Below are 23,437 nucleotides of genomic sequence, written 5' to 3' on the forward strand. Positions count from 1 at the left end.
TTCAGAGAGCAACGCTAACAGTATATGGGTCCCATGTTGCTTCTCTATTCAAGATACTATAAAAATAACTTCCACTGAGTCATTTGTTGACCTAAGTATTTATAATATTGCCACTTGGAAGCTATATAATATCTGAGCTATTAACAGAAAAAAATCTTGGCTGTGATTTTGTTACAAATGAACTACTAGTAAAAGTTGTGATAATTAAAGCCATCAACTTTCTTGATTATACTTTTAAGGTTAGAAAATGATTGAGGTTATCTTTTTTCCCTCATTTATTCACTGTCACTTGGGTGATACTCAACAATTGAGTCAAGATCTATTTATTTAATCATTTAGATGCGCTAGATTTCTGCTACTCAATTTGTGGTCCTTTGAACAGCAGATCACCATGTATTTGCTTGGAGCTTGTGAGAAACTGAGACCTTACCCTAGACCTACCTAGTCAGAATATGCACTATGACGAGAGCTCAGAGTTCTTTCAGCTGTAGAATGAAATGAGCATCATTGATAACACTGTATTGTATAACTGAAATTTGTTGAGAGTAGAACTTACACGTTTTCACCAAATCCGAACAAACAGAAGGATAAATATGTAAGGTGATGCTTCTGTATTCAAAATGGATAATCAATAAGGAAATTTTGTATAGCACTTGGAACTCTACTCAATGCTATGTGCCAGCCTGGATGGGAGGGGGGTTAGGGGGAGAATGGACTCAGCCACATTGGTATACGCATGGTGGAGTCCTGTTGCTGTTCACCTGAAGCTACCACAACATTGTTAATCGGCTATATGCCAACACAAAATAAAAAGTTTAAAGTGTGAAAAAAATAAATACATAAAACGATGTAAGGTGATGGATATGTTAATTAACTAGATGGAGTTTTATATATATATATATATAAAATCATCACAATGTATACTCTAAATATCTTACACATTTTATTTGTCAATTATACCTATTAAGGGCTTCCCTGTGGCTCAGACAATAAAGCATCTGCCTGCAATGCGGGAGCCCTGGGTTCGATCCCTAGGTTGGGAAGATCCCCTGGAGAAGGAAATGGCAACCCACTCTAGTACTCTTGCATGGAGAATTCCATGGACTGAGGAGCCTGGTGGGCTACAGTCCATGGAATCGCAAAGAGTCAGACATGACTGAGCGACTTCACTTTCACTTTCACACCTATTAAAGCTGAAAAAAAAGAGCCCAGTAAATTTTTATGCACATTGAAGCTTAAGAAATGCTGCTTTATTTCACATGCTGAGATGGAAAAGAAACAACAACAAAAAGTAATCTGTATCTAACCTTTGTGAAGGTTACAGCCTGGTTAAGGTAATAGAAATCAATACATTAATAAACACATATGTAACTATAAATTGCGATTAGGGAAACAACAAAGTAAAATAAAAGTAACAGGAAAGATGATGCAGAGTGGATAGTTGCTTTACAAATAAACCTGAGACCATACCAGAGGAAGAAGCAGAAGCCAGGAATGGGGCATGAGCATGCCAGGCAAAAGGACTACACGTAACTATCTTAAGACCAGAAGTTGCACTTTGAACTAAAAAATGGCCAGTTTGTCTGGAGCATGAGTGACAAGGGGTGTGGTTCAGTTCAGTCGCTCAGTCGTGTCTGACTCTTTGCAACCCCATGGACTGCAGCACGCCAGGCCTCCCTGTCCATCACCAACTCCCGGAGTTTACCCAAACTCATGTCCATTGAGTCAGTGATGGCATCCAACCATTTCATCCTCTGTCATCCTCTTCTCCCACCTTCAGTCTTTGCCAGCATCAGGTTCTTTTCCAATGAGCCTGTTTTTTGCATCAGGTGGCCAAAGTATTGGAGCTTCAGCTTCGGCATCAGTCCTTCCAATGAACACTCAGGACTGATTTCCTTGGGATGGACTGGTTTGATTTCTTTGCAGTCCAAGGGAGTCTCAAGAGTTTTCTCCAACACTGCAGTTCAAAAGCATCAATTTTTTGGCACTCAGCTTTCTTTATAGTCCGACTCTCACATCCATACATGACTACTGGAAAAACCATAGCTTTGATTAGATGGACTTTTGTCGGCAAAGTACCATCTCTGCTTTTTAATATGCTGTCTAAGTTGGTCATAGTTTTCTTCCAAGGAGCAAGTGTCTTTTAATTTCATGGCTGCAATCGCCATCTGCAGTGATTTTGGAGCCCCCCCAAAAAAAGTCTGTCACTGCTTCCATTGTTTCCCCATCTATTTGCCATGAAGTGATGGAACTGGATGCCATGATCTTAGTTTTCTGAATGTTGAGTTTTAAGCCAACTTTTTCACTCTCTTCTTTCACTTTCATCAAGAGGCTCTTTAGTTCTTCTTTGCTTTCTGCCATAAGAGTGGTGTCATCTGAATATCTGAAGTTATTGATATTTCTCCCAGCAATCTTAATTCCAGCTTGTGCTTCATCTAGGCTGGCATTTCACATGATGTACTCTGCATATATGTTAAATAAGCAGGGTGACAGTATACAGTCTTGACATACTCCTTTCCCAATTTGGAACCAGTTTGTTGTTACATGTCCAGTTCTAACTGTTGCTTCTTGACCTGCATACAGATTTCTCAGGAGGCAGGTCAGGTGGTCTGATATTCCCATCTCTTTAAGAATTTCCACAGTTTGGTGTGATCTATACAGTCAAAGTCTCGGGGCATAGTCAATAAAGCATAAGTAGATATTTTTCTGGAATTCTCTTGCTTTTCCTATGATCCAGTGGATGTTGGCAATTTGATCTCTGGTTCCTCTGCCTTTTCTAAATCCAGCTTGAATAATTACAGAAATTCGCTATTACTAAACTTTCAAAGTAAGCAGTTACTTAAGTGCCTTCAAGAGTTAGCAGAAAGCCCGGGAAATCCTAGAGATTTATCCTACCTCATTTTCCTCCTGACTTCAGCCTTCACTGTGAGAGGGTTATGAAGTGAGTGTATGTAAAGCACATTTTGCAATGAGATCCTCTCCCTTTAAATGGCATCCAGTGTTCCTCAGTGTGTCTGGAAGGCATAGAGAGATGTTCTTTTTTCTCTGTTTATAATTGTGCTAAAAAACACATATAATGCAAACTACTCTCAGTTCATTTGTAAATGTACAATACAGAATTGTTAACTATAAGCACAATTTTTTAGAGTAGATCTCAAATTTTTTCATGTTGTGTAACTGAAATTTTATATCCATTTGACAATTCCCACCTCCCCTCCTCCCACCAGCCAAGCAACCCCCATTCTTTTTTCAGCTTTGAGGAGTTTGACTATTTCAGATACCTAATTATAAGCAGAATCATGGAATATTTGTCCATTTGTCAGTGACTTATTTCATTGAGCATAATGCCCTCAAGGTTCATCCATGTTGCAGCATATTATAGCATTTATTTTTGTATATGGCTTAATAATACTCCACTGTATGTATAACCACATTTCTGCAATCCATTCACCAATCAGTTGACATTCAGATTCTGTCCACTTAATTCTGCTTCTGTGAATAATACTTCAATGAACGTGGGACTGCAAATATTTCTTGGAGATCCTTACGTTAATTATTTTAGACTAATGTTCAGAAGAAGGATTATTGAATCATATGGTAATTCTATTTTATTTTTTTTTAAAACCTCGTTTCTGTTTTCCATAGCAGTGACACCATTTTACATAACGACCAATGGTGCACAATGGATTCCAATTTTCCACATCCAATTTAACACTTGTTTTCTTAAAAATATATACTAGTTATTCTAACAAGTGTGAGATAATATCTCATTGTGGTTTTGATTTGCACTTCTGTGACAATTAGTGATGCAAAGCATATTTTTTATACACCTGTGTGCCACTCGCTTGTTTTCTTTGAAGAATTGTGTGTTCAAGTCATTTGAATATTTTTAAAATCAGGGTGTCTTTTGCTAGTAAGTTGTATTGTTTTCTTATAGTTTTTGAATAATAATCTCTTATCAGATAATGGCTCCATGGCATGCTTTTCACTTGGATTATTTTTCTCTGCAGAAGATTTTGTTTCTTTTTATTCAGTTGTGTGTGTGTGTGTGTGTGTGTGTATACATTTTATACATAGCACTGTATATATGTTCCTACCAAACTCAATTTATCTCTCTACTCTCACTTCCTCATTCCCCTTTAGTAACCATAAGTTTGTTTTCTATGTCTCTATTTCTGTTTTGTAAATAAGTTAATTGGGATCATTTTTTAGATTCCGTAGATAAGTGAGACCGTATCATGTTTGTCTTTGTCTGAGTTCACTAAATATGATAATGTCTAGGTCTGTTCATGTTGCAGCAAATGGCCTTATTTCAATCCTTTTTATGGCTAGTCTTCCATTATATACATGCATCACAGCTTCCTTACCCATTCATATTTGATGGACATTTAGGTTGCCTCCGTGTCTTGGCTATTGTAGAGTGCTGCAGTGAACATCAGGGTGCATGTATCTTTTAGAACTATGGCTTTCTCTGGTTATATGCCCAGGAGTGGGGTTGCAAGATCATATAGTAGGTCTATTTTCAGCTTTTTACAGAACCTCCATATTGTTCTCCACTGTGGCTGTAACAGTTTATATTCCCACAACAGTGTAGAGGGGCTCCTTTTTCCCTACAGTCTTTCCAGCATTTTCAGTTTCGATGATGGCCATTCTGCTTGGTGTGAGGTGATACCTCATTTTAGTTTTGATTTGTGTTTCTCTAACTATTAGCATTGTCAAGCATATTTTCCACGTGCCTTTTGGCCACCTGTATGTCTTCTTTGGAGAAATGTCTATTTAGATCTTCCGCCCATTTTGGTGGTTGTTGTTTTTTGACATTAAGCTGTGTGAACTATCCATATATTTTGGACACAGAAATTTTTAAGTTTGTAAATTAATTACTACTAGAAATTTTTCCTTTCTAAACTGGTGTTTGTTGTCATATCCAAGAAATCATTGCTCAAAAGAATGTCATTATCAGTGTTCTCGCCTATGTTTTATTCTAAGAGTTTTACAATTTTGAGTTTTACATTTAAGTATTTCATCTATTTTGAGTTTATTTTTGTGTGTGATTATGGTACAATTTCATTCTTTCACATGTAGATATCTAGTTTTCTCATTAGCACTTGTTGAAGAGACTATCCTTTCTCCAGTGTTTATTCATGGCACACTTGTCAGAGATCAACCTTCTGCATATGTATGGATTTATTTCTGGGCTCTCTGTTGTGTTCTGTTGGTGTATATCTTTATCTAGTACCATAATTCTTTGATTGGTATAGCTTCATCATACGCTTTTAAATTAAGAAGTGAAAACCTCCAGCTTTGTTGTTCTTTTTCAAGATTATTTTGGCCTTTCTGGGTCCTTTCAGTTTCATATGGATTTTAGGATTTTTTTTCCATTTCTCTAAAATGACAAGGAAATTTGGAGAGGGACTGCATTGAATTTGTGTATTATTCTGGTTAGTACAGACATTTTTTTTCTTTTTTTTAAATTTAATTTTATTTTTTAACTTTACAATATTGTATTGGTTTTGCCATATATCAACATGAATCCACCACGGGCATATACATGTTCCCCATCCTGAACCCTCCTCCCTCTTCCCTCCCTGTACCATCCCTCTGGGTCATCTCAGTGCACCAGCCCCTGACCCAGCAATCCCACTGCTGGGCATACACACTGAGGAAACCAGAATTGAAAGAGACACGTGTACCCCAATGTTCATCGCAGCACTGTTTATAATAGCCAGGACATGGAAGCAACCTAGATGCCCATCAACAGATGAATGGATAAGAAAGCTGTGGTACATATACATAATGGAGTATTACTCAGCCATTAAAAAGAATACATTTGAATCAGTTCTAATGAGGTGGATGAAACTGGAGCCTATTATACAGAGTGAAGTAAGCCAGAAAGAAAAACACCAATACAGTATACTAACACATATATATGGAATTTAGTACAGACATTTTAACACTAACTCTAATACTCGAAAAACACAGGATGTCTTCCTTTATTCAGCTCTTCTTTAACTTCTTCCAGCAGTGCTATGTAGTGTTAAGCATACAAGGTTTATACCTTCTTGGCTGAATTTATTCCTAAGTATTGTATTTCATACCATGCTATTATAAGTGAAATTATTTTCTTAATTTCCTTTTTGGATAGTTAATTGCTAATGTATAGAAACAAAATTGATTTTTGCATTTTGATTTTATATCCTGAACTGTCAATGAATTTTTTGTTTTTGTTGCTGTTAATTCTAATAGGCTTTTTTTTTTTTGGTAGAATCTTTAGGTTTCCTCTATAAAAATATCTTGTCATAGAGTTCTAATGTCAAACATTAGAAATAAGTTTAATTTTTTATTTCTGATTTGGATAACTTTTCTTTTTACTGCCCAATTGCTCTGTCTAGGACTTCTATTACTATATTCAATATAATTTGCAAGAGTGGTCATCCATGCCTTATTTCTTTTCTTTTTTAATTGGAGTATGATGACTTTATAAAGCTGTGTTAGTTTCTGCTGTACAGTGAAGTAAATCAGCTATATATATTAGGTTACATACACATATCCGTCTTTATTAAACCTCCCTCCCCATCCCACTCATCTAGGTCATCATAGAGCACCAAGATGAGAGCCCTGCCTTGTTTCTGATCTTAGAGGAAAAGCTTTCAGTTTTTCACCATTGATTATATTAGCAGTGTGCTATTCATACATGGCCTTAATTATGTTGAGGTACTTCCTTTTTATTCCTACTGTTGAGATATTTTATCATGATAGGTTTTTTATTTTTGTTTAAACTTTTTCATATATTGAGATGATTATTTATTCTTTATTCTGTTAATTTATTGTATCATGTAGACTGATTTGCATGTATTAAACCATTCTAGTATCACAGGGATAAATTCAACTTGATCATGTTGTGTGATCTTTTAATTTGCTGTTTAATTTGGTTTGCTGATACTTTGTGGAGGATGTCTACATCTATGTTCATCTGAGATATTCGTCTATAACCTTTTTTTTTTTTTTTTTTCTTGTAGTGTCTTTCAATGGCTATGGTGTCAGACTAATGCTGACTGCACAAATATGTTTGGATTTGTTCCTTCCTCTATACATTTTGGGAAGACTTTGAATAGAATATGCATTTATTATTCTTTAAATGTTTGGTAGAATTCATCAGGGAAGGCAGCCTCTGGATTTTGTTTTCTGGAAGGTTGTTGTTACTTATTCAGTTTCCTTACTCTTTATTAATCTGCTCACATTTTCTATTTTTTTATGATTACATATGTATAGATTTTATGGTTCTTGAAATTTATCCTTTTTTTTTCTAGGTTAACTAATTTCCTGGCATGTAATTTTTATAGTAATCTCTTATCCTTTTTATTTCTGTGGCATCACAGTTGCAATGCCTTATTGTTCATTTCTGATGTTAGATTTAATTTAGTTGAGTCTTCTTTCTTTTCTCCCCCCTTAGCCTAGTTAAAGGTTTGTTAACTTTTTTGATCTTAAAAAACAACCTCAGCTTTATTGCTATTTTTCTTGATTTTCTGTTTTGTTTACTTCTGCTCCAATCTTTATTATTTCCTTTCTTCTGCTAACTTTGATCTTGGCTTGTTCTTTTTCTGGTTCATTGTGTAGAATTAAGTTGTTTATTTAATTTTTTTCTTTTTAATGTAGATATTTTGCAATGAAATTTCCCCTTAGTATTGCTTTGCTATATCACAAATATTTTGATATGTTTTCATTTTTGTCTCTGCTGCTAAGTCACGTCAGTCGTGTCCAACCCTGTGTGACCCCATAGACGGCAGCCCACCAGGCTCCCGGGTCCCTGGGATTCTCCAGGCAAGAACACTGGGGTGGGTTGCCATTGCCTTCTCCAATGCATGAAAGTGAAAAGTGAAAATGAAGTCGCTCAGTCGTGTCTGACTCTTAGTGACCCCATGGACTGCAGCCTACCAGGCTCCTCCATCCATGGGATTTTCCAGGCAAGAGTACTGGAGTGGGGTGTCATTGCCCTCTCCATTTTTGTCTCTAGATATTTTTAATATTCTTTTTGATTTATTCTCTGACTGACTGGTTGTTCAAGTGTGTGTTGTCTAATTTCCACATATTCATAAAATTTTCATTTTTCTTTCTCTTGATTACCAGTTTCATTCCTTTGTAACTGAAAAACATATTTGGTATAATTTCAGTCTTAAATATATTAATATTTGTTTTGTAATTTAACATGATCTATTCTGGTCTATTCCATATGTACCTGAGAAGATGATGTATTCTATTTATGTTGTATACAACACTCTGTGTATATTTGTAGGTATAGATGCTTGATAGTCAGAGAAGGAAATGGCACCCCACTCCAGTACTTTTGCCTGGAAAATTCCATGGATGGAGGAGACTGGTAGGCTGCAGTCCATGGGGTCTCGAAGAGTCGGACACGACTGAGCGACTTCGCTTTCACTTTTCACTTTCATGCATTGGAGAAGGAAATGGCAACCCACTCCAGTGTTCTTGCCTGGAGAATCCCAGGGACGGGGGAGCCTGGTGGCTGCCATCTATGGGGTCACACAGAGTCGGACATGACTGAAGTGACTTGGCATAGCATAGCATGCTCGATAGTGTTTGAAGTTTATTTTCTTATTGGTCTTCTGTATGGATGTTCTATTCATTATTGAAAGTGGAGTATTGCAATTTCTACAATTATTGTGTTAATGTTTATTTCTTCCTGCAGTTCATCAATGTTGCTTTATATATTTAGGTGCTCTGATCAGTGGAGAAGGAAATGGCAACCCACTCCAGTATTCTTGCCTAGAGAATCCCATGGACAGAGAAGCCTGGTGGGCTGCTGTCCATAGGGTTGCACAGAGTCGGACACAACTGAAGCAACTTAGCATGCGTGCGTGCTCTGATCAGTGCATTTACATTTATAATCATTATATTGTTCTGATAAATTGCTCTTTTTATCATTATATGATGCTTTTGTCTCATGTGACAGTTTTTGATTTAAAGTCTGTTTTGACTGATATTTACATTTAAATTAATTATTGATAGGGAAGGACTCACTCGTGTCCGACTCTTTGCGACCCTGTGGACGGGAGCCTTACAAGCTCCTCCGTCCATAGGATTTTCCAGGCAAGAGTACTGGAGTGGGGTGCCATCTCTTTCTCCAGTTGACTGATGTATATATGGCTACCCGGTACTATTCTGTTTCCCACTTACATGACATATCTCTTTCCATCTGTTTCAATTTCAGCATTACATAGGTCCTTAAATCTAAAGACAGTCTCTTGTAGAGAACACATCGTTGGATCATTTTTTTTTTAATTCATGTAGCTTTGTTGTATGTTTTTAATATGGAGATTAATCTATTTACATTTAAATTAATTTTTGATAGGGAAGGACTCACTATTGCCATTCTGTTCACTGATTTGTGTTTATTTTGTAGCTCTTCTGTTCTTTTTTGCTTTTGCCACCTTTGTTTCTTTTATTTTTATTTTTATTTTATTTTATTTATTTTATTTTATTTTTAAACTTTACATAATTGTATTAGTTTTGCCAAATATCAAAATGAATCCATCACAGGTATACATGTGCTATTTTACATTTTTTTTTTTTTTTGTAGTGACAGGTGTTAGTTCCTTTCTCATTTTATATTTTCTTTATGGTTATCACAGGGTTTACATAAAACATCTTTTGGTATAATAATCTAGTTTAAGGTGATAAAAATTTAAATATCTACATCAACTCTATACTTTTACTCCCCACTTCTGAACACACAAACACATTATATTTTTAATGGTATCAATTGCATTTTTTGTAATAGTAACACATTTATGTTTATAGGTATAGTTATGTTTGCATTTGTCTTTTAACTTCTATAACATAGAAAGTGGAGAAGGCAATGGCACCCCACTCCAGTACTTTTGCCTGGAAAATCCCATGGATGGAGGAACCTGGTGGGCTTAAGTCCATGGGGTTGCGAAGAGTCAGACACGACTGAACGACTTCACTTTCACTTTTCACTTTCATGCATTGGAGAAGGAAATGGCAACGCACTCCAGTGTTCTTGCCTGGAGAATCCCAGGGACGGTGGAGCCTGGTGGGCTGCCGTCTCTGGGATTGCACAGAGTTGGACACGACTGAAGTGACTTAGCAGCAGCAGCAGCAGCAACATAGAAAGATAATTACACATCATTATTATAGAAGTACAGTGTTCTGTGCCTGTCTATAAATTTATATTTAGCAGTGAACTTTATGTTTTCATTTGCTTCTGTGTGCTGCTTTTTAGTGTTACTTATTTCAATTTGAAGAGCTCTACTTTACAATTCATGTGAGAGAAGTCTACTGGTATGAACTCCCTCAGCTTTTTGTTCACCTGCAAAAGTCTTTGTTTCTTTATTTTTGAAGTTTTACTAGATATAATATTCTTGGTTGGCAGTATTTTTCAGCACTTAGAATATATCATCTCATTCCTTTCTGCTGAGAAAGTCAGTTATAATCTTAAGGGGCTTCCCTTTTATTTGTTGTTTCTTTTCTCTTGTTGTGAAAATTCTTCCTTTTTTATATATTTTTTTGTTATTTTGATAATTTGATTGTAATATGTCTTGGTGCAGACTTCACTGGTTTCTCTTACTTGGTTATATAGGGCTTCTTGAATCTGAATGCCCATTTTCTTCTCCAATTTTGGAAAGTTTTCAGCCATTTAAAAAAAATAAACTTTCTGTCCTTTTCTCTCTCTCTCCTTTTGTTTTAGGACTATAAGTGGGTAGTGACATTCTTAATGGTGTCCCATAAATCCTTAGGTTTTCTTTTTTTGTTGTTTTTCCTCTTCAAAATTTCAAATGAATATTATAAAAGTCTATTGATTCTTTATTTTGCTTGATCACGTCTGCTGTTAAACCTCTCAAGTGAGTTTTTCAATTCAGAAACTGTATTTTTCAGCTTCAAAATTTCTTGGTCCTTTTTCTTTTTAACATGTTCTATCTATTGAAATTCTAGCTTTGCTTTTGTATCATTTTCCTGAACTCATTTCTTTGAACCTTTTTTTAAGAGTTATTTTTTAAAAAATAAGTAATTCACAAATGTCCTTTAGGGTCAAATTCCATATTTATTTTAATGGACCTTATTTCCCTATTTCTTCATGTTCTTTGTAACTTCTTATTATGATACCCTCATTTGTGAAAGAAATAAAATCTCTTCCTATTTATTGACTAATTTCAAATAGAGAAAGACCTGAACCAATCATCCCATCTAGAAATTTGGGGTATTTTTCAAAACTGTTATATGATGTTCTTTTTCTTGACTTGGGTATATAGATTTCTAATTAAAGAGATTTTCCAGTTTTTTTTTTATTTTGTTTTGTTTTGTTTTTGTCCATTGAAGACCTCATAATCTCTTCTTTTGCTGTTTGCCAGCATATTGGGGATCATCTAAAGAATCATGTTGCCAGCTATTTTCTCAGCAGTCTCTAGGTATCTGTCTGTGTGCTCATTTGCTCAGTCGTGTCTAACTCTTTGCAACCCCATGGACTGTAGCCCACCAGATTCCTCTGTCGATGGAATTCTCCAGGCAAGAATACTGGAGTGGTAGCCATTCCCTTCTCCAGGGTATCTTCCTGACCCAGGGATTGAACCTAGGTCATTTGTGTCTCCTGTATTGGCAGGTGGATTCTTTACCACTAATGCCACCTGGGAAGCCCCCTCTAGGTATCTAGGTTATGGCAAGTCACAGCCATGCTCAGAGACAGGTTAGACAAAAATAGACCCTCAGAGAGAATCACTGAAGCCCCAGAATGTTGAACATGTGCCCCCTTTTTTTCTGTTTCCCCACTGAGGGAGAATTATCAAGCTATACTAGCTTTTCTTTGCTATTCTTTAGGTCTTCTGGTACTACAGAAAGATGCTGAACTTAGCTTTGTCCTCAGTGATCCCCAGCCATCAAGAATATGCTGGGTACTGTCAGTGCTTCAAGACAAACTAATCCCTTAATCAGTAACTCAAAACACAGAAACACAAGACATGTTACATTCTTCTTGTCACCATCCTGAAGGTAAGGCCAGTGAGCTATAAAGTCTTTATGTGTAGCATCATGAGTCCTCTGGAACAACAGAATGCCACCAATCTCCTTTTATTCTCAGGGTCTCAGGCATCAAGATTATGCTGGGTCCCTTCAGTGTTCTCAGATAGGACAGAAACTGGACTCATAAGTAGCCTCCACCCCTGAAAATTGTATGGATTAGGCCCCTGTTTCTTTCCCCAGGGAGAAGCCAGGAACTGGGAGATTCTTCCTGTTAATGCGTTCTGTGCTGAGAGGAGGAATTTTGGTGAAAAGATTAAATGTATTTTCCTATTGGCTTCAAGGAAGCTTATTTCACACTCACTCAGGATGCAGCAATCTCTTAACTAGTTTCTATCACTCAAATAATTGTTCCAGTATTGTTATTAAATCAGTGTTTCCATAGGAGGAAGGAAAGTCTGAGGCTCCCTACTGTGTAATCTTGTTGCCATAACCCTGGAATGGAGAGTTTGCACTAACAATCTAAAATATCTATATTCTCATTTTGCATTATATTTATATCTAATTATCCCATCACTTTCCCCTCATTTCCAAAAAAGAAGAGATGACTTTAAAAATGCAAACATCACCATAATGTAAGTTAATATTGCTGCAAGTTTAAAAACACATTATGTCAACTACACACAAATTCATTTTCAAGGTAACAAAAACAGCACTTCAGAAAATGTTCAGATATTTTTGATAGTTACACTGAAAAAGGCCCCACAGAACCGTAACTTGTATGACGAAGTGAACCATGTCAAAAATATTTCTAGACTAAATATAATTTGGAATTTCATAGGGCATTTCTTTAAACATTTACCTATAGAGAGCAGAATCATAGCTTCCAAATATAATCTTAGACTATATTCTTCCAACTGTTTATACTTTGCTCTTATTTCCAAAAGAATTTAAAAAGAATAATTAACTTGTGTATTTTTAAGCTGGCATATAAAAATGTTCATGATAATTTTAAATAGTTTAAATTTTACATTTTAAAAGGATGTAATTTCCAGAAGCTTCAAATATTGACGTTAAAAAAGTGGCTACATCCTTTCTTTATTTTATTTTTTTTTTACATCCTTTCTTTAAATACATCCTTTAGAATATAACTATTCTAGCAATTTGATATTTTCATCATCTACTTGAAAATATGAAGATAAACTTTATTAACAGTTGGAAATATTATAACATTTCTCATTCTCCTAAAATTGTATTTTCACTCACTTTTCTCTAAAAATTTTACTCTAAAATATATGCATACTTTATTTTCAAAAGCTTTATTATCACTAAACATGCTTCTCTAAAAAAGCATAAGAATTCATATTAATCTTTTAAAATTTCTTTCTTTCTTAGGCTGTAAAGGTTAATTTTCTTTGTTATTAATTTCTTTAAAGGGTTATTTTATCATTTATTTCATAGATTATTCCATGTTTATTTCATACTTGAATAAGTATGATTCACTAAGAATTTTATTCTTAAATGTAAACATGCAGAAAATTTATTTAGATAATAAGTACATTTTATTAGCAGTAAGACTTTTATAACACTGTGACTGAATTTTTAAAATTCCTACAAAATTATGTATCAACATTCCCATTGGGATTATTTACCAAAAATTAATTAAGATTATCTACAAGTGAAGAACTCTACTAGTTTTTTCTTCTCATGTTGTTATTAAATAATCAGAAACCAATAGGGCACAAAAAGATGTAATACTCAATTACTAAAATAATTTAGTTTTACTGCCTAACTCTTTCCCTTCCGAAGGTGCCCCATGGGATTTTTCTATCATGAGCACTTCTTCATGGTAAAATTAGCATGAGGCCTAGGATTCTCCTCTTTGTGAACAGTTCCAAATACCACTAAAAAAGAAGAATGGGAAAGGAGAACCTGATGGACTGGCAAGTCCCAGATCAGGATACATGTCTACATGGAAAAATCAGTCTAACTGCACATGGAAATGAGCCAAGGGAAAACTAATGTGCGGTTTCTAAAATATCCCCAGAAACTGTCCCATTTCATGAACAGATGGGAGTATTTAATGCAGAACTTTTCTATGTTGCTTTTATCATGGACATTCAATAATATGGGGACTTTACCTAGGTCATTGAAAAATAATTTCTACAAAGTACATATGACATTCAATATGTAATTTGTCTTCATTCAAACATGTAATTTGTCATGGAATTCTGCCAAAAAAAATGACTACAAAGTGTTTGCTAAGTACTGAATTTGTTCAGTTTTTAACAGCCTTTTAAACTTTATGCCAGAGGACTTCTAACAGAAATGTTGACTTAAATTTCAGGATAATTTACCTTGAATTATTCTTTCTGGTAGAACTCAGAGAACAGACCCATTTAACTTTTAAGTTATCTGTATTTTTGACAATGAAACCATAGTCACATATAGGAAATCAAATGTCTTTCTTCTCTATAGAAACAGAGGCTTGAATCTAGTTCCTGTGAAATATATATAGTTATTTATTTATTTATCACATATAAATTAGTTATGTGTTTACCAGTGGGATTTCCCTAGTGGCTCACATGGTGAAGAATCTGCCTGCAATGCAGGAGACCCAGGTTCTATCCCTGAGTTAAGAAGATCCCTTGTATAAGGGAATGGCTACCCACTCCAGTATTCTTCCCTGGAAACTTCCCTGGACAGAAGAGCCTGGTAGGCTATAGTCCATGGGGTCTCAAGATACTGAGTGACTAACACTTGCACTTATCAATAAGCATATATCAAATATCAACTATATTATAGAGACATAATTCTTGGCATGGGGATTGAGTGGTGAATACACTGAAGTCACTGTCTAAAGTGACTTACACTTTAGTGGAGGAGACAGACAACAGAAAACCAAAGATGAACAATGTAATGGTATATAAGGACAAGAGAAAAAAGAACAAATAAGGGGATAGAAAAGTGAATGAAGAGGATCTACTTTATGTGGGGTAGTCAGGGATGGCCTCTCTTTGGATGTGACGTTTTGGGCGATACTGCTGAAGTTGAGAACCCACGTGCTACTTTCAGCTTTGAATTCCATATGTTGTGCTGTGCTTAGTCGCTCAGTCATGTCCAACTCTTTGCAACTCCATGGACTGCAGCCCGTCAGTCTCCTCTGTCCATGGGGATTCTCCAGGCAAAAGTGGGTTTCCATGACCTCCTCTATGGGATCTTCCCAACCCAGGGATCAAACTCGGGTCTCCTGCACTGTAGGCAAATTCTTTACCATTGGAACCATCAGGGAGGCCCACTAGTCCTACCTATAAATATCTGCACATTGAGAAACGCTGCCTTAGTCTAATCATTCATCCCAATGAAATGCTATACCCCTGAGAAGGCACAATGCAATTATTTAAAATTTATCTGAATAAATTGCCATCATCTTGCAAACTTATATGAGAGATCACATTTGGATGTCCTTAATTGAAGTTTTGGCTGTTCTCTAACTCATTTATGACTTCATTTCACTAATTGCTAAAGTATTATGGGGGATGGGACAAGGGGATTAATTCACCTTCATGCCAGTGTATTTCGTTACTTATGTAAACAACAAAGCATCTCACATAAATGATGTTTTTGGCTACTTTAATTTTCAAGTTATAAAGTAACAGCTTTACTTAATGAATGACCTGCCTCAGTGCATAAGATATGAAGTCATTAAAATAGGTTTTAAAAAGGAATATGGAGGACACAAATCTAATGTAATTGATTTGTCTAGAGAACTTTCCCACTAACCCTTCCTCTCGAGGTGGTATTAAGGTGAAGGTCCTGCATGAACATCAATAACCAGGGGCCGATACTGACCTCATAAAGGTTAATCCATCACAGAATCCTGTCCATGAAGTCAAAAGACAAGAAAACATCAATAGAAGCTTCAAAACAGTTTATTTTGTCTCTAATATATTTCACTGCAAGTTGATAGAGGGTGCAGTAGGGGCCAATAGTGAAATAGTCATGTATGCAATTAATCCTCTCCTCACAGAGAATCGTGACTTTACAAGCACAGATTTGCTATTGATCAAAAAGGAAGGGGGCAGACATTAGAAAGCAAGCCCTTTATATGCCAGTAACTTTATAAATTAATTGTTCTTTTTATTAAAAAATAAATGTGCTGGCAACATAAAATTCCCTTTCCTTCCCTCTGCCTATTATACTCTGAAAACATAGCTTCACCTTATACCTCACAGTGTGTTTGCATTTTCCTGAGTCACTAAGTCACTTTTCACTCAGTGAATATATTTTATTGAGGTTTTACCCATGTCCAGTTGTTGCTGTAGGTGGTGAGGATACACTACTGGACAAAAGACTGAGTCTCTGCCTTTAAGGTGGCATTAAACATAGGGAGGTCAATACTCTAAATACTAATATAATTGAGAGTGGCAATTAGGGTAGGGAATAGACTGGGTATTCAAGAAAGTCCTCTTGGGGGAGAACCTGAAGTAAGACCAGGGGCTAGTGTAAATGAGGGGAAGAGCTTTTTGAACAATGGAAAGGTAAAGGTTATCAGATGGGAAAGAATATGTGTGTTAATAAGTCTATGTGAATGGAGGATGTGGAATGAAAAGTTGAGAAAGATAGAAGCAGATTGAGACTGTATCATGCAGTCTTGCAACCCATAGTAAGGAGTTTATTGTGGTGGAAAGTGGAAAGCTTTGATTGGCTTTAAAATTTGCATCATATGTTCTGATTTATGATTTAGAGAATCACTAGAGATAGTTGCTATAATGGGCTTTTGTAAATTAAGTATGCATTAGAAGGAAATCAGAAAGAAAGCTCCTGAAATAGTCCAGGAGAGACAGAATAGATTGGACTAGGATTACTTTTGAGATGGCAAGAATTGATGGGACTCAGGATGAACACTACTGGTGGAGTAGGCAGTACTTACTGTTCTATAAAATATCAGATATGAAGAAAGTAAAGAAATGAATGAGAAGACAACCATATACATATATTTGTTTTCCCTTGAGCAATTAACTGGATGTAGAGTTGCAACCAACTGGTTGATTAGTGGTGCCATTTCTAGGATGCAAAAGTTTGGACACTGGAGATAAGATGGAATAAACTGTCCTGTTTCAGCTCTATTAAGTTATGAGTGTTTGTAAGTGTTTGTAAGATGATCTGAGACAAGATCGGAACTGGTGAAAATGGAGAAAGAATGTTACTCTCTGCCATTAGCATCACATGGATGGTGGGAAAACACCAAGTCTTCTGATGGCAGCTGTGTTTGCCCTCTTCTGTTTTTGTCTATCTGAAAGCCTCTTTGCACTGAGTCCTGTGATGAAATGCCTTAGGATATCTGATTTTGGTATTTTTGAGGACTCTTACCTCAATTTTTTAATACAGAAGTAGCAACGATACTTTTGTTTTTATTGACGTATACTGAAGCATATATGATGTGCAATAAGTTTCAGGTGTAGAAGGAAGGAAATGGCAATCCACTTCAGTATTCTTGCCTGGAAAATTCCATGGATGGAAGAGCCTGGCAGGCTACAGTCCTTGGGGTCGCCAAGAGTCAGACACGACTAAGCGACTCCACCTTCATTTTTCAAGTTTCATGTGTACACATGGTGATTTTCATAGATTATACTATATTTAAATTTGTTAAAAACAATGCCCATTTTTTTCTCTATGTACAATATATTCTTGTTTACTTTATATGTAGGAGGTTGTATTTCTTTAAAAAAAAATCTTTTTATTTTGTATTGGGGTATAACATTAATAATGTTATGATAGTTTCAGGCGAACAGAGAAGGGGCTTAGATATACTTACACATCTATCCAGACTCCCCTTCCATCTAGACTGCAGCATAACTTTGATCAGAGTTTAAGTGCTATACAGTAGGTCCTCCCTGGTTATCCATTTAAAATATAGCAGTGTATACATGTCCATCCCAAACTCCCTAACTATCCCTCTTCCCATCCTCCCTACCCCATAATTGTAAGTTCATTTTCTAAGTCTGTGAGTCTCTTTTTGTCTCATAAGTAAGTTCATTTGTATCATTTCTTTTTAGATTTCACATATAAGGGATGCCATACAATATTTCTCTGTCTCTGACAATTCAGTCCTTATGACAATCTCTAGGTACATCCATATTGCTGCAAATGGCATTATTTCATTCTTTTTAAGGTCTGGGTAATGTTCCATTGTGTACATATACCACATAGTCTTTATCAATTCGTCTGTTGATAAACACTTAGGTTGCTTCCATATATTGACTATTACCGAAAACGCTGATATAAACATTGGGGTGCACATATCTTTTCAAATTAGTATTTTCATTTTCTCTGAATATATGCCCAGGAGTTGAATTGCTGGATCATATGGTAATTCTATTTTTAGATTTTTGAGAAAGCTCTAAACTGTTTTCCATAGTGGCTGTACCACTTTGTACAGTGTACAATGTACTACAGATCCTTTTTTTAAAACATTTTATCCATTTGTTATTTCTGGACTCTTTGATGATAGCCATTTTGACAGGTGTCAGGTGATATCTCATTGTGTTTTTCACTTTAGTTTCTCTGATGATTAGTGATGTTAAGCATCTCTTCATGTGCCTGTTGACCATCTGTATATCTTCTTTGGAAAAATATCTTTTCAAGTCTTCCACTCATTTTTTAGTTGGGCTGTTTTCTTTTCAACAATGAGCTGTCTGAGCTGTTTATACATATTTTGGATAACAACTCCTTACTGATCATATCCTTTGCAAATATTTTCTCCCATTCAGTAGGCAGTCTTTGTTTTGTTGATGGTTTCCTTTCCTGTGCAAAGCTTTTAAGTTTAATCAGCTCTAATTTATTTATTTTTGTTTTTGTTTCTTTTGCCTTAGGAGATTGATCCTCCAAAAAATACTGCTATGATTTATGTCAAAGTGTGTTCTGCTTATGTTCCTAGGAGCTTTCTGGTTCCAGGTAATACATTTAGGTCTTTGATCCATTTTGAATTTTTGTATATGGTGTGAGACAGTATTAAAAGGTTATTCCTTTCCATGCAGCTGTCCAGTTTTCCCAGCATTACTTATTGAAGGGACTGCCCTTTCTCCATTGCATATTCTTGCTTCTTTGGTTGTAGATTAATTGACCATAAGTGTATACATTGATTTCTGAGTTCTCTATTTTGTCCCATTGATCCATATTTCAGTCCTTGTGCTAGTACCCTGCTGCTTCAATGACAGTAGCTTACTTGTGTAGACTGAAATTGAGGAAGTAATACTTCCAGCTTTGTTCTTTTTTTTTTCCTTCAATACAGTAAGTGCCCTACGTATGAATGAGTTCCATTCTGAAAGCATGTTTGTAAGTCCAATATGTTCATAAGTCCAGCAAAGTTAGCCTAGGTACCCAACTAACACAATTGGCTTTATAGTAATAAACTGTAATAGGTTTATATTAGAGTTCTTTCACACAAACCATGCATAAACAAACATGAAAAATAGAGAAAACATTTTTGGTATTAAAGTTCAGTACTTTGACAAGTATAATAGTACAGTACAAAAGCTGGCATTCACAGACTGGCATCAAGCGAGCAAGCAAGAAGAGTTACTGACTGGAGGAGGGTGAGGGCATGGAAGATAGTACAGCTGAAAGATAACCAGCAATAGGAGACAAAGAGCAAGCTGCAGTTTGATTCATGCCTGATGTTAACAGAATGCATGCTCACATCTTTGAAAGTGCACAACTTGAAAATTAGTATTAGCAGGACACTTACTGTATTGCTTTGGCAATTCATCATCTTTTGTGGTTCCACACAAATTTTAGGATTTTTTTTTCTGTGAAAATACTGATATGGATTGCATTAAATTCATAGATCGCTTCATGTAGTATGGACATTTTAACACTTTTAATTCTTCCAATTCATGAGCATGTTCTATATTTCCATTTCTTTCAATCATCTTCAGTTTCCTTCATCAGTGTTTTAGAGTTTTCAGAGGAAAACTACTGTATCTCTTTGGTTAAACTTGTTTTTCATTCACTAAATCATTCTTGACTCTGCAACCCCATGGACTGTGGCATGCCAGTCTTCCCTGCCCGTCACTATTTCACGGAGTTTGCTCAAACTCATGTTGACTGAGTCAGTGGATGATATCCAACCATCTCATCCTCTATCGCCTCCTTCTCCTCCTGCCCTCAATCTTTCCCAGCATCAGAGTCATTTCCAATGAGTCAGCTCTTTACATCAGGTGGCCAGTGTATCGGAGCTTCTGCTTCAGTCCTTCCAAAGAATATTCAAGGTTGATTTCCTATAGGATTGATTGACTTGACTTCCATGTAGTCCAAGGGATTCTCACGAGTCTTGTCCAGTATCACAATTCAAAAGCATCAATTCTTCAGTGCAGAGCCTTCTTTATGGTTCAGCTCTCACATTTGTACATGACTACTGGAAAAAACAAACACAGCTTTGACTATACAGACCTTTTTCAGCAAAGTGATGTCTCTTCTTTTTAATATACTGTCTAGGTTCATCATAGCCTTTCTTCCAAGGAGCAAGCATCTTTTAAATTCATGGCTGCAGTCACCATCCACAGTGATTTGGGAGCCCAAAGAAGTAAAATCTATCATAGTCTCCACTTTTCTCCCCTTCTGTTTACCACGAAGTGATGGGACAAGATGTCATGATCTTTGTTTGTTGAATGCTGCATTTTAAACCAGCTTTTCAGTCTCCTCTTTCACCCTTATCAAGAGGCTCTTTAGCTCCTCTTCAACTTTCTGCCATTAGTTTATACTTTCATGAATTTTTGTCAATTTTTAATTAATCATTTTAAATAGTAAGAAAAGCAACTAAATGAATAAAATTTATAAAAACTACTTCTAAACATTTTAAAATTTGGCTTGGAGCTTGGAGGAGACATGAAGCAGTCATTTATTGCATTTTAAGATAACTATTCCAGTTAATATAAGGTAACCATTCTAGTTATTTCCAAAATAATGAATAAAAGAACAAATTTTATACAAATATGCCTCTAGGCTACCTAGCTTGTGAATAATGTATTAGAATATAGGATTTCAAATAAGGAGTTTTGAGGTAGGCTGCTTTCTTATGCATTACCAAGAGGTGTGTGTGTATGCCCAGTCACATCTGACTGTTTGTGGCCCCATGGACTATAGTCCACCAGGCCCCTCTGTCCCTGAGATTTTATAGGCAAGAACACTGGAGTGGGTTGCCATCTTCCTGACCCAGGGATAGAACCCCTGTCTCCTGAGTCCCTGCACTGCCAGGTGGGTTTTTACCTCTGGGCCACCCGCGAAGCCTGCCTAAATGTACTTTTAGAGGGCCTGTTGACTGGGCTGTGGGTTTTTGGTTGTCTGTTGTCATTAGTTTTGATACATGCTTTAGCAAAATGGTTTACAGTCTGCCTCCAGAGAAAGTAAAAGTAAATATGTTACTGAGCACATTTCTGGTGCCATTGTTAAGGTTTTTATTAAGATCTTATGGCTGCAGTTCTACAGAGGAGTTCTCTATAGACTGTCTTCAACATCTTTCAAGAAAACCTAATACTATTCATGGAAGATAATATAGTTTTTATCTACTTTTTTGAGTGTGAATGAAATATTATTTGGAAATGGTTAAAATCAATATTTATTCCAATGAAATGCTAAAATATCTAATTTACCTCAATTTTCCACAAAAGCATAGGATGGGAGTTCAAAATATCTGGGCTGATACTGCATTAGTGGCACTATGTTAGCAAGTCTAGTGGCATGAAACAGTTAAACATTGGCAACTATTGACATATGACAAATTTTGAAGTAGCCATTACCCCTCATTTTTCAAGTGTCATAAAACCTTTTAATTGCACAAAACTCCATCAAGTTTACCATCACTGGTGTAGCTCAAGGCAAACATCCTAGTTTGTCTTAAATCTGGGTTATTCACCCCAATTTTTAAAAAGGACAACCATTGTTACAGTGTTTCCTGAAATTAGAGATCATGTACAGTATTCAAAAAATGACTATAAATTTTGGTATTGCTTTACTCTAATGGCACATGAATTAAAACTGCATTATAATGAAATTGCTACTGAACATTCCCATTAATATCAAATGAATTCATTATGACCAGCACAGTTACAATGAATACTAAATGAATTAATAATAATGAACCATTTAAAGTGTTGCCTAATTGTTTTATTTCATTTTTATGTATATTTTGGTCCTATTTTAACTGTTGGGTTAATAGAGAATGACATTAAATAATTCATTTTCTTGCCTAATATTGGATAATGTGTTCACACAGTTTTCTGATGATTTCTGTATTTAACCCTCTTTATTTCACCTCAGCCTTCGCACCTATTATCTCATTTGATACCACTAAAGAAACTGGCTACAGTCCATGGGGTTGCAACGAGTTGGACATGACTTAGTGACTGAACAACAAGAAAAAGAAAGCGTAAAGATAAAAAGTCATTTTCATGATATCCCTTGGTGAGCCTACAGGTGCCTGAAAATGTGGTCTGTTAAGTGGTCTGTTTAGATGCTGAACAAACAAATCACCACCAGCAAAAGCTTTCAATCATTTTTGGTTTGTTAGTTTTTCTTCTCTGCCTATAGGCAGAGATCATCATGCAAGGATAATTTAGTGTGAGGAAATAATTATATAAAAGTTCTATAGCTTAAGAAAACACAAGCTACTTAATTATTATTTATTATCAAATGTTTTAAACCTTGATTAATCATTTGTTTTTGAAACATCTTTAAAAATTATTTCTTTTTAATTGGAAGATAACTGCTCCACAGCATTGTGTCAGTTCCTGTCATACATCAACATGAATCAGGCATAGGTACGTGAATGTCTCCCACCTCCCACCCCATCTCACCCCTCCAGATTATCACAGAACATCAGTTTTGAGCTCCCTGCATCATACAGCAAATCTCCACTTGCCATCCACCTCCACGCAAGGCAAGGCACATGATTCAGTGGTCCCCTCTCAATTTCTCCCAGCCCACCCCACGTCCATAAGTCCATACTCCAGATCTCTGCAGACAGGCTCATCTGTGCCATCTTTCCACATTCCATGTATATGTGTTAACATACAGTATTTGACTTTCTCTTTCTGACTTACTTCACTCTGTATGATGGTTCTAGGCTCATCCACCTCGTTGGAACTGACTCAAATGTGTTCCTTTTTATGGCTAATATTCCATTGTGTGTATATACACAACTTCTTTATCCATCCATCTGTTGATGGACATCTAGGTTGCTTCCATGTCCTAGCTACTGTAGTGCTGCAATGAACGTTGGGGTACACATGCCTTTTTCAGTTATGGTTTCCTCAGGGTATATGCCCAGTAGTGGGATTGTTGGGCCATACGGTAGTTTTATTCCTAGTTTTTTAAGGATGCTCCATACTGTTCTCCATTGTGGCTGTGTCAATTTGCATTCCCACCAACAGTGCAAGAGGGTTCCCTT

At 36.0% G+C, this 23,437-nt stretch overlaps 1 long non-coding RNA gene across 10 annotated transcripts in view; it reads left to right on the plus strand.

Annotated features, from left to right (window-relative positions):
- The window catches only part of LOC147369964 (uncharacterized), a 382,151-nt gene that overhangs the window by 324,350 nt on the left and 34,364 nt on the right, over positions 1-23,437 (plus strand). For 5 of the 10 annotated variants that reach the window (XR_015168242.1, XR_015168244.1, XR_015168240.1 and 2 more), the window contains one exon: positions 18,864-18,945. This is a non-coding gene — a long non-coding RNA (uncharacterized LOC147369964). Of the gene's footprint in view, positions 1-11,850; positions 12,022-18,863; positions 18,946-20,487; positions 21,331-23,437 lie in introns of those variants that run through there. The other 5 variants (XR_015168238.1, XR_015168246.1, XR_015168236.1 and 2 more) reach the window with 3 other exon arrangements.

The sequence above is a fragment of the Bos grunniens genome, chromosome 7, assembly GCF_055505025.1.
Source record: "Bos grunniens cultivar Pamir isolate PY7600 chromosome 7, Bosgru_T2T1.0, whole genome shotgun sequence".
In the NCBI taxonomy this organism is placed as follows: domain Eukaryota; kingdom Metazoa; phylum Chordata; class Mammalia; order Artiodactyla; family Bovidae; genus Bos; species Bos grunniens.